The sequence below is a fragment of the Rattus norvegicus genome, chromosome 14 (genome assembly GCF_036323735.1).
Source record: "Rattus norvegicus strain BN/NHsdMcwi chromosome 14, GRCr8, whole genome shotgun sequence".
Lineage (NCBI taxonomy): Eukaryota > Metazoa > Chordata > Mammalia > Rodentia > Muridae > Rattus > Rattus norvegicus.
In genome coordinates, this window is record NC_086032.1 from 14425489 (window position 1) to 14437570 (window position 12082).

General features: G+C 41.8%; 1 pseudogene; it reads left to right on the forward strand.

Annotated features, from left to right (window-relative positions):
* Nucleotides 1-1012: 1012 nt before the first annotated feature.
* Nucleotides 1013-10308, forward strand: Pramef8-ps2 (PRAME family member 8, pseudogene 2; annotated as a pseudogene).
* Nucleotides 10309-12082: the final 1774 nt, after the last annotated feature.

The window sequence follows — 12082 nt, forward strand, 5'->3', positions numbered from 1 at the left end:
TCTCTGGGTAGGCTGGATATCAAAATCCTCCTGACTCAGCAGTCTCCTCAGGGCTAAGAATACTAGCGTGTTCCCTCATATTTTCATTCTCACAAATGCTTGCTGTGTTTGTTTTTGTGAGACCCTGGCTCATACTGGAGACCTGAAGACCATGTGTCATTGATCCTCTTGAACTCACAATACCTAGAATTATACTTGGGAGTTACTCAAATATCTTACCTTAGCCTTTGCTTTGCATCTTTTTAACATAGCTTTGTTTTTGGATAGGGTCTGCTTTTGGGAACAAGGAAAACCCCTAAATTTTAAGAGCCCACTGCTGTCATTCTTAGTAGAAATTCAATTTTGATCCACAACAGGAGGTTTTTTTTGTTTCTTTTATTATTTGTTTGCTTATTTGTTTGTTTCACTATTTCTTTGTTGTTTTGTTGGTTTTTCCTTTTTTGTTTGGTTTGTTTTTTGCATTTTTATTGAAAAATTGTTTATCTACATTAACTTGAGTATTTCTTATTTAAATTTCGATTGTCATTCCTCTTCCCGGTTTCCGGGCCAACATCCCCCTAACCTCTCCACCTCCACTTCTATATGGGCTTCCCATCCCCATCCTCCCCCATTACCACCCTCCCCCCAACAATCACATTTACTGGACATGAAGTCTTGGCAGGACCAAGGGCTTCCCCTTCCACTGGTGCTCTTACTAGGCTATTCATTGCTACCTATGAGGTTGGAGCCCAGGGTCAGTTCATTTCTAGTCTTTGGGTAGCTGGCATTCGCCTATGTATTTGCTCTATTCTGGCTGTGTCTCTTAGGAGAGATCTACATCCGGTTCCTGTCAGCCTGCACTTCTTTGCTTCATGCTTTTTTCATGTTTTTTGGATGATTTTATTGATTTACATTACAGAAGATACCCCACTTCCTGGTTTCCCCTCTACAACTCCCCTCTCATTTTTTTTATCTAAAGTACAGTCTTTTCTGACTCCTTCCCAAGGAGTTTTCTGACTGGAGACCTTAGAAGATGAGTGTTCAGACTCCACCCACACTCCAGAAGCTGGCAAGGCAAGCTCTGGTGAGAAATGAGGCTGTGGCCGTGTCCTGTGTGGGGGAGCTGCCTACTGTGCTCTTCCCAGCACTGTTCTTTTTTTTTTTTTTTTTTTTTTATTAACTTGAGTATTTCTTATATACATTTCGAGTGTTATTCCCTTTCCCGGTTTCCGGGCAAACATCCCCCTCCCGCCTCCCCTTCCTTATGGGTGTTCCCCTCCCAACCCTCCCCCCATTGCCGCCCTCCCCCCATAGACTAGTTCACTGGGGGTTCAGTCTTAGCAGGACCCAGGGCTTCCCCTTCCACTGGTGCTCTTACTAGGATATTCATTGCTACCTATGGGGTCAGAGTCCAGGGTCAGTCCATGTATAGTCTTTAGGTAGTGGCTTAGTCCCTGGAAGCTCTGGTTGCTTGGCATTGTTGTTCATAAGGGGTCTCGAGCCCCTTCAAGCTCTTCCAGTTCTTTCTCTGATTCCTTCAATAGGGGACCTATTCTCAGTTCAGTGGTTTGCTGCTGGCATTCGCCTCTATATTTGCTGTATTCTGGCTGTGTCTCTCAGGAGCGATCTACATCCGGCTCCTGTCGGTCTGCACTTCTTTGCTTCATCCATCTTGTCTAATTGGGTGGCTGTATATGTATGGGCCACATGTGGGGCAGGCTCTGAATGGGTGTTCCTTCAGTCTCTGTTTTAATCTTTGCCTCTCCCTTCCCTGCCAAGGGTATTCTTTTTCCTCATTTAAAGAAGGAGTGAAGCATTCACATTTTGATCATCCGTCTTGAGTTTCGTTTGTTCTAGGGATCTAGGGTAATTCAAGCATTTGGGCTAATAGCCACTTATCAATGAGTGCATACCATGTATGTCTTTCTGTGATTGGGTTAGCTCACTCAGGATGATATTTTCCAGTTCCAACCATTTGCCTACGAATTTCATAAACTCGTTGTTTTTGATAGCTGAGTAATATTCCATTGTGTAGATGTACCACATTTTCTGTATCCATTCCTCTGTTGAAGGGCATCTGGGTTCTTTCCATTTTCTGGCTATTATAAATAAGGCTGCGATGAACATAGTGGAGCACGTGTCTCTTTTATATGTTGAGGCATCTTTTGGGTATATGCCCAAGAGAGGTATAGCTGGATCCTCAGGCAGTTCAATGTCCAATTTTCTGAGGAACCTCCAGACTGATTTCCAGAATGGTTTTACCAGTCTGCAATCCCACCAACAATGGAGGAGTGTTCCTCTTTCTCCACATCCTCGCCAGCATCTGCTGTCACCTGAGTTTTTGATCTTAGCCAATCGCACTGGTGTGAGGTGAAATCTCAGGGTTGTTTTGATTTGCATTTCCCTTATGACTAAAGATGTTGAACATTTCTTTAGGTGTTTCTCAGCCATTCGGCATTCCTCAGCTGTGAATTCTTTGTTTAGCTCTGAACCCCATTTTTTAATAGGGTTATTTGTTTCCCTGCGGTCTAACTTCTTGAGTTCTTTGTATATTTTGGAAATAAGGCCTCTATCTGTTGTAGGATTGGTAAAGATCTTTTCCCAATCTGTTGGTTGCCGTTTTGTCCTAACCACAGTGTCCTTTGCCTTACAGAAGCTTTGCAGTTTTATGAGATCCCATTTGTCGATTCTTGATCTTAGAGCATAAGCCATTGGTGTTTTGTTCAGGAAATTTTTTCCAGTGCCCATGTGTTCCAGATGCTTCCCTAGTTTTTCTTCTATTAGTTTGAGTGTGTCTGGTTTGATGTGGAGGTCCTTGATCCACTTGGACTTAAGCTTTGTACAGGGTGATAAGGATGGATCGATCTGCATTCTTCTACATGTTGCCCTCCAGTTGAACCAGCACCATTTGCTGAAAATGCTATCTTTTTTCCATTGGATGGTTTTGGCTCCTTTGTCAAAAATCAAGTGACCATAGGTGTGTGGGTTCATTTCTGGGTCTTCAATTCTATTCCATTGGTCTATCTGTCTGTCCCTGTACCAATACCATGCAGTTTTTATCACTATTGCTCTGTAATACTGCTTGAGTTCAGGGATAGTGATTCCCCCTGAAGTCCTTTTATTGTTGAGGATAGTTTTAGCTATCCTGGGTTTTTTGTTATTCCAGATGAATTTGCAAATTGTTCTGTCTAACTCTTTGAAGAATTGGTTTGGTATTTTGATGGGGATTGCATTGAATCTGTAGATTGCTTTTGGTAAAATGGCCATTTTTACCATATTAATCCTGCCAATCCATGAGCATGGGAGATCTTTCCATCTTCTGAGGTCTTCTTCAATATCTTTCCTCAGTGTCTTGAAGTTCTTATTGTACAGATCTTTTACTTGCTTGGTTAAAGTCACACCGAGGTACTTTATATTATTTGGGTCTATTATGAAGGGTGTCGTTTCCCTAATTTCTTTCTCGGCTTGTTTCTCTTTTGTATAGAGGAAGGCAACTGATTTATTTGAGTTAATTTTATACCCAGCCACTTTGCTGAAGTTGTTTATCAGCTTTAGTAGTTCTCTGGTGGAACTTTTGGGATCACTTAAATATACTATCATGTCATCTGCAAATAGTGATATTTTGACCTCTTCTTTTCCGATCTGTATCCCTTTGATCTCCTTTTTTTGTCTGATTGCTCTGGATAGAACTTCAAGAACTATATTGAATAAGTAGGGAGAGAGTGGGCAGCCTTGTCTAGTCCCTGATTTTAGTGGGATTGCTTCAAGTTTCTCTCCATTTAGTTTAATGTTAGCAACTGGTTTGCTGTATATGGCTTTTACTATGTTTAGGTATGGGCCTTGAATTCCTATTCTTTCCAGGACTTTTATCATGAAGGGGTGTTGAATTTTGTCAAATGCTTTCTCAGCATCTAATGAAATGATCATGTGGTTCTGTTCTTTCAGTTTGTTTATATAATGGATCACGTTGATGGTTTTCCGTATATTAAACCATCCCTGCATGCCTGGGATGAAGCCTACTTGATCATGGTGGATGATTGTTTTGATGTGCTCTTGGATTCGGTTTGCCAGAATTTTATTGAGTATTTTTGCGTCGATATTCATAAGGGAAATTGGTCTGAAGTTCTCTTTCTTTGTTGTGTCTTTGTGTGGGTTAGGTATAAGAGTAATTGTGGCTTCGTAGAAGGAATTCGGTAGGGCTCCATCTGTTTCAATTTTGTGGAATAGTTTGGATAATATTGGTATGAGGTCTTCTATGAAAGTTTGATAGAATTCTGCACTAAACCCGTCTGGACCTGGGCTCTTTTTGGTTGGGAGACCTTTAATGACTGCTTCTATTTCCTTAGGAGTTATGGGGTTGTTTAACTGGTTTATCTGTTCCTGATTTAACTTCGATACCTGGTATCTGTCTAGGAAATTGTCCATTTCCTGAAGATTTTCAAATTTTGTTGAATATAGGTTTTTATAGTAAGATCTGATGATTTTTTGAATTTCCTCCGAATCTGTAGTTATGTCTCCCTTTTCATTTCTGATTTTGTTAATTTGGACACACTCTCTGTGTCCTCTCGTTAGTCTGGCTAAGGGTTTATCTATCTTGTTGATTTTCTCAAAGAACCAACTTTTGGTTCTGTTGATTCTTTCTATGGTCCTTTTTGTTTCTACTTGGTTGATTTCAGCTCTGAGTTTGATTATTTCCTGCCTTCTACTCCTCCTGGGTGTATTTGCTTCTTTTTGTTCTAGAGCTTTTAGGTGTGCTGTCAAGCTGCTGACATATGCTCTTTCCTGTTTCTTTCTGCAGGCACTCAGTGCTATGAGTTTTCCTCTTAGCACAGCTTTCATTGTGTCCCATAAGTTTGAGTATGTTGTATCTTCATTTTCATTAAATTCTAAAAAGTTTTTAATTTCTTTCTTTATTTCTTCCTTGACCAGGTTATCATTGAGTAGAGCATTGTTCAATTTCCACGTATATGTGGGCATTCTTCCCTTATTGTTATTGAAGACCAGTTTTAGGCCGTGGTGGTCCGATAGCACGCATGGGATTATTTCTATCTTTCTGTACCTGTTGAGGCCCGTTTTTTGACCAATTATATGGTCAATTTTGGAGAAAGTACCATGAGGAGCTGAGAAGAAGGTATATCCTTTTGCTTTAGGATAGAATGTTCTATAAATATCCGTTAAGTCCATTTGGCTCATGACTTCTCTTAGTCTGTCTACATCACTGTTTAATTTCTGTTTCCATGATCTGTCCATTGATGAGAGTGGGGTGTTGAAATCTCCCACTATTATTGTGTGAGGTGCAATGTGTGTTTTGAGCTTTAGTAAGGTTTCTTTTACGTATGTAGGTGCCCTTGTATTTGGGGCATAGATATTTAGGATTGAGAGTTCATCTTGGTTGATTTTTCCTTTGATGAATATGAAGTGTCCTTCCTTATCTTTTTTGATGACTTTTAGTTGGAAATTGATTTTATTTGATATTAGAATGGCTACCCCAGCTTGCTTCTTCTGACCATTTGCTTGGAAAGTTGTTTTCCAGCCTTTCACTCTGAGGTAGTGTCTGTCTTTGTCTCTGAGGTGTGTTTCCTGTAGGCAGCAGAATGCAGGGTCCTCGTTGCGTATCCAGTTTGTTAATCTATGTCTTTTTATTGGGGAGTTGAGGCCATTGATATTGAGAGATATTAAGGAATAGTGATTATTGCTTCCCGTTATATTCATATTTGATGTGAGGTTATGTTTGTGTGCTTTCATTCTCTTTGTTTTGTTGCCAAGACGATTAGTTTCTTGCTTCTTCTAGGGTATAGCTTGCCTCCTTATGTTGGGCTTTACCATTTATTATCCTTTGTAGTGCTGGATTTGTAGAAAGATATTGTGTAAATTTGGTTTTGTCATAGAATATCTTGGTTTCTCCATCAATGTTAATTGAGAGTTTTGCTGGATACAGTAATCTGGGCTGGCATTTGTGTTCTCTTAGGGTCTGTATAACATCAGTCCAGGATCTTCTGGCCTTCATAGTTTCTGGCGAGAAGTCTGGTGTGATTCTGATAGGTCTCCCTTTATATGTTACTTGACCTTTTTCCCTTACTGCTTTTAATATTCTTTCTTTATTTTGTGCGTTTGGTGTTTTGACAATTATGTGACGGGAGGTGTTTCTTTTCTGGTCCAATCTATTTGGAGTTCTGTAGGCTTCCTGTATGTCTATGGGTATCTCTTTTTTTAGGTTAGGGAAGTTTTCTTCTATGATTTTGTTGAAGATATTTACTGGTCCTTTGAGCTGGGAGTCTTCACTCTCTTCTATACCTATTATCCTTAGGTTGGATCTTCTCATTGAGTCCTGGATTTCCTGTATGTTTTGGACCAGTAGCTTTTTCCGCTTTACATTATCTTTGACAGTTGAGTCAATGATTTCTATGGAATCTTCTGCTCCTGAGATTCTCTCTTCCATCTCTTGTATTCTGTTGGTGAAGCTTGTATCTACAGCTCCTTGTCTCTTCTTTTGGTTTTCTATATCCAGGGTTGTTTCCATGTGTTCTTTCTTGATTGCTTCTATTTCCATTTTTAATTCCTTCAACTGTTTGATTGTGTTTTCCTGGAATTCTTTCAGGGATTTTTGCGATTCCTCTCTGTAGGCTTTTACTTGTTTATTAATGTTTTCCTGTGCTTCCCTAAGTGTGTTCAGGTCTTTCCTGAAGTCCTCCAGCATCATGATTAAATATGATTTTGAAACTAGATCTTGCTTTTCTGGTGTGTTTGGATATTCCATGTTTGTTTTGGTGGGAGAATTGGGCTCCGATGATGGCATGTAGTCTTGGTTTCTGTTGCTTGGGTTCCTGCGCTTGCCTCTCGCCATCAGATTATCTCTAGTGTTACTTTGTTCTGCTATTTCTGACAGTGGCTAGACTGTCCTATAAGCCTGTGTGTCAGAAGTGCTGTAGACCTGTTTTCCTCTCTTTTAGTCAGTTATGGGGACAGAGTGTTCTGCTTTCGGGCGTGTAGTTTTTCCTCTCTACAGGTCTTCAGCTGTTCCTGTGGGCCTGTGTCTTGAGTTCACCAGGCAGCTTTCTTGCAGCAGAAAATTTGGTCTTACCTGTGGTCCCGAGGCTCAGGTTTGCTCGTGGGGTGCTGTCCAGGGGCTCTCTGCAGCGGCAGCAACCTGGAAGACCTGTGCTGCCCCTTCCGGGAGCTTCAGTGCACCAGGGTTCCAGATGGTCTTTGGCTTTTTCCTCTGGCGTCCGAGATGTGTGTGCAGGGAGCAGTCTCTTCTGGTTTCCCAGGCTTGTCTGCTTCTCTGAAGGTTTAGCTCTCCCTCCCACGGGATTTGGGTGCAGAGAACTGTTTATCCGGTCTGTTTCCTTCAGGGTCCGGCGGTGTCTCTGGCAGGGGTCCTGCCGCTCCTGGGCCCTCCCCCACGGGAGCCCAGAGGCCTTATACAGTTTCCTCTTGGGCCAGGGATGTGGGCAGGGGTGAGCAGTGTTGGTGGTCTCTTCCGCTCTGCAGCCTCAGGAGTGCCCACCTGACCAGGCGGTTGGGTCTCTCTCTCACCGGGTCTGGGAGCAGAGAGCTGCTGCGGGCCGGGATCCGCGGGTGTGGGACTTCCGGTACACACAGAACGTGCCCGGTTCTAGAGAAATTCTGCTTCCGTGTGTCCCAAGCTCACCAGGCAGCTTTCTTGCAGCAGAAAATTTGGTCTTACCTGTGGTCCCGAGGCTCAGGTTTGCTCGTGGGGTGCTGTCCAGGGGCTCTCTGCAGCGGCAGCAACCAGGAAGCCCCAGCACTGTTCAAGGAGGCATTAGAGGGCAGACACATCAACCTCGTGAAGGAAATCGTGGCAGATTGGCCTTTTCCCTCTTTCCCTGTGGGTGCATTGATGAAGACACCTAACCTGGAAACTTTGCAGGCTGTGCTAGATGGAGTAGACATGCGACTGACAAGAAAGTTTCACCCCAGGTAAGGAATAACCTATTACTGTAGAAGAGAGCACATGGACTACACAGTAGAGATCATCAAGGTGGTTGGCTTAGTTATACGTGGATCAGAAGATTCTGATTGCATCATCATGCAGCGATACATGGTTCTTGAAAGTTATTTACTTGTCCTAAGGATAGGTCAATATGGATGATAGTTGAATATGGATTAGCGTAAATGTAGCCTCACAGTAGAATGAGTGTATACCTCATATAACTAGCATTCCCACAACCACTTATAATGTGACTAAGGAAAAATAAGGTTTACCTTAGTGAAAGAAAAATACTCAAGTGGACAGAAGTCCGGGAAAGGATCTGGAGCATGCCTGAGTCCTGTTTGGATATCGGGTGCTTAAAAACATTCATCTTAATAGGGGGTAGAACTGAGTTTATACATATGTAGTAAAAGCTGATACAGAGTCTCATGGCATTCATGTTTCACCAACAGGAGGACAAAACTACAGGTTCTTGATCTGAGAAATGTACACCATTCCTTCTGGAACATATGGACTGGAGAAGAGGACAGCAGCTGTTCAGCAGAGAATTTGGAGTAAAAGCCAGTAGTGAAGGTCTTTCCCAAATATGCACTGAGGGATCAGCGTGTGAAGGTGATAGTTGAATTGTGTATCTGGTCCTGCCTTGATGAAGCACAAACATACTTCTTGAAGTGGGCCCAGCAGAGAAAGGCATCCCTACATTTCTGCTGTACAAAGATGAAGATCTGGCGCCTGCCAGTGCATGCTATCAGAGAGATCATGAATGTTTTTGATCCACAACATATCACAGAATTAGAACTGCATGCAGAGCAGACTCTGTTAGACCTGGAAGATTTTGCTGCCTACTTTGGACAGATGAGAAATCTCCGCAAACTCTTCCTGGAAGCCCTGCAAGGGATGATCTCCTCTAATCGAAATGAAACAAGAGACAGAGAAGCCAACTATATGAAGAATTTTATATCTCAATTCTGCAAATTCAATTGTCTCCAGCATCTCTGTGTCCATTTTCTCAGAGATCACATGAATCAAGTCCTAGGGTAAGTAAGAATGAAGAGCTATGTCTGATACCAAAGCAAATCTGTCTCTCTTATCTAAAAGATTAGTGGTTCGTGATGCCAGCAGTCATTAGTAACAAACATTCAGAGAGAAATAAGCCTCAGGATTTATGTTGTATTTTCATGTATATCGAATGACATCCAGTAAATTTTACAAGTGAAATCAGTGTCTCAAATGAGTACTCATGAATTAAAGAATTGACTTGGACTTAAGATAGATAATAAGAGTGGGTTGGAATTCTACCAGGTTTCATCCCCAGGAGTTGGGGGACTCATTAGCATAGTGAGAACCTGAGCTATATGCTCAAATTTGAGAGAAGAACCTTCTATCATCCCTCAATTCCCTTGGACAAAACATTGAGAGCCTAAGTAGCACTGAGTGCATGGGACCGTGGATAGAGCTTGTCCTGTAAATGAGAACATGGGTACCTTCAGAAGGAAGGAGAGAATCCAGATTCAGTGAGTGCACAGTAGATATGGAGATGCTGCCAGGATTTTATTGGGATGGAAGTTCCTCTGTGTGCTTTCTGGACTCATGAGCTGAACCGCTTTTCAGTTTGAGAGTGAAGTCAGTCCATGAACTGTGGGGTGGGCATGACTGAGCAATTTCCAACAGGAAGCATCATAAATGATGTCCTTGATCATTTAGTCAAACTCACCGTGGGGCACCTGGATCCCTTTACCACTCTTTACATTCCAGCCAAATCTCTACAACACCATTAGCCAGAACTGACCCCCTGTTCTATCCCTAGGTGCCTGATGACACCTTTGGAGACCCTCTCAGTTACTTGCTACATAATTTCACAGAATGAGTTGAATTCCTTCTCCTGCTGTAAGAGCCTCTTTCAGTTAAAACATCTGGAATTGAGAGGAGTGATCTTACATGATGTGGATATTATGTCTCTGAGAGGTTTCCTAGAGAAAGTGGCAGACACTCTTGAGACTCTGGATTTGCAGTGTTGTAGGATGAAGGACTCTCAGCTTTATGCCCTCCTACCTGCCCTCAGACATTTCTCTCAGCTCACCACGGTCAAGTTCTACAGCAACAAATTCTCCATGCCCATTCTGAAGGACCTGTTGCAGCACACAGCCAACTGGAGCAGGATCAACGTGGAACAATACCCTGCCCCTCTGGAGTGCTATGATGACTCAGCTCAAGTTTCTGTGGAAAGATTTGCCCAACTTTTTCGTGAGCTCATGGATACACACAGGGCAATACGGCAGCCCAAGAACATCTCCTTTGCTACGGAAATTTGTTATACATGTGGTGAGCGCTGTGTCTATCACAATGGGCCCAGGCTTTGTTGTTGCTGGCAGTAAATTGGGAAATATAACTTCTGTATTTCAATAAGAACCAGGCTTGGGTTGAATGGGATCAGAATGGAAAGACACTTTTATTGCACAAGTGCAGAAAAATTCAGTGTGGATTTGGCATGTATAAAAAAAAAAGGTTTCTTGGCACTTCTTTCCCTTGTCTTTTCCTCAGCTACATTTACAACCCTCTGGTGTCGCTGAGCAGTTAAGTGCACTAAACCTTTAAATTAAAGTAAGCAACATAGACACAACTCCAGTGAAGTAGGATTAAATGGACCACAGAAGATGAAAATACAGTACATTCACACCACAAGGCCCCTTGCACCCCTCAGAGATGCCTAAATGGAAGAAGACAATCCAGGGCAAAGTAAACAGGCTTTCCAGTCTAGCTGTCTACTCTTGATCTTTATGTCATGAGTCCATGAAATTACTAGCAGGATCCTCTATGCCCTTTATACTACAGCCACATGTCTGTACAGCATTATTCCTACAGGCTCCCAAACTCTATGTAGTACACTAAGTGTATGTAAAGGTGTCCAATAATATGCAGGTCCCTCTACTATATAAAGCATTTGCTTTACAAAAGAATTTTATTCTAAACAATTTCTTTGCAAAACTAAGAAAAATTCGCCCTCAGACTAGTCATTGTAATTCCTTACTGTTTAGTGAACTATCAATAAAATTATTATACACTGTGTTTATTAAACACATAAGTCATAAGTTCTCTGTTTACATATCATTGTTATTGTCTACATTGAATAATGGATCTAAATTTAAGGACTCAACAAATGCCCTCTGGAGAGAAGCCAAAATAAACACATTGATGCCAGGAATATCACATTTCATACTCTTTCGAGGATTAATAAAGTTATCAGCTAAATTGGAGCCCATGTGGACATTTATTTGTACACAAGAAGACAAAAGAACAAAAAAGAACAAGAAACCTCTCTCAGGCTCCTTCTTTCTCCCTTCCCCTACAACCTGTCTTTCTCTCTGTATGTCCAGATCCCTGGACTTATTCCTTGGGACCAGTGAACTCACCTAAGATTTGCCCTCAGTAAACATGCTTTACTATTCTTAAAACAAATCACTTATAGTTTGAGAGAGATTGCTCACAGGCTAAGAGCACATGTTACTGTTGCAGAGGACCACAGTTTGATATCTGAGCTTATAATCAGGTGGGTCTCAAATGGAACTCAGGCTTCAGGCAATAAAACCCTCTTTTCTGGCCATTGTGGATACCAACTATCACATAAACAAACCTACATAATACACAGGCAAATATACACCTACCTGAAGAATTCTTGATATTTAAACAAAATCCCTCAATTTCACAGAGAAATAAAAAATGGCCCAATTAATTAAAATGGGGGTGTTGATCAGTTGCAGTTGTGTGGCTCTGTGCTGAGAGCATGTGGAGTTTCAGGTGTGTCAACTGACCTCAACTTGTGAACAATGTCCTCATTTGCTGTGGTATCCAGTGTTTGAGCTCCTGTATCAAGGATGAGTGAAAGGAAATGAGGAGTTTGTCAATGTACAACATTTATTTCTGTATGCATTTTATGTGTATTCATGTGCTATTTAGCTGTACATTTTCATGACTGGAGAAGGCATCAGAGTGCTAAGATGGTTGTGAGCTGGCAGATGGTTGTCTAGGATTGAACTCAGGTTGTCTGAAAGGAGAGCCTGGAGTCTTAGTTCCTGAGCCATCATCCCTCCATGCTCATATTTGACAATGGAAAAAGCACTTGTGGATACATATTCACAAGAAATCAGCTGT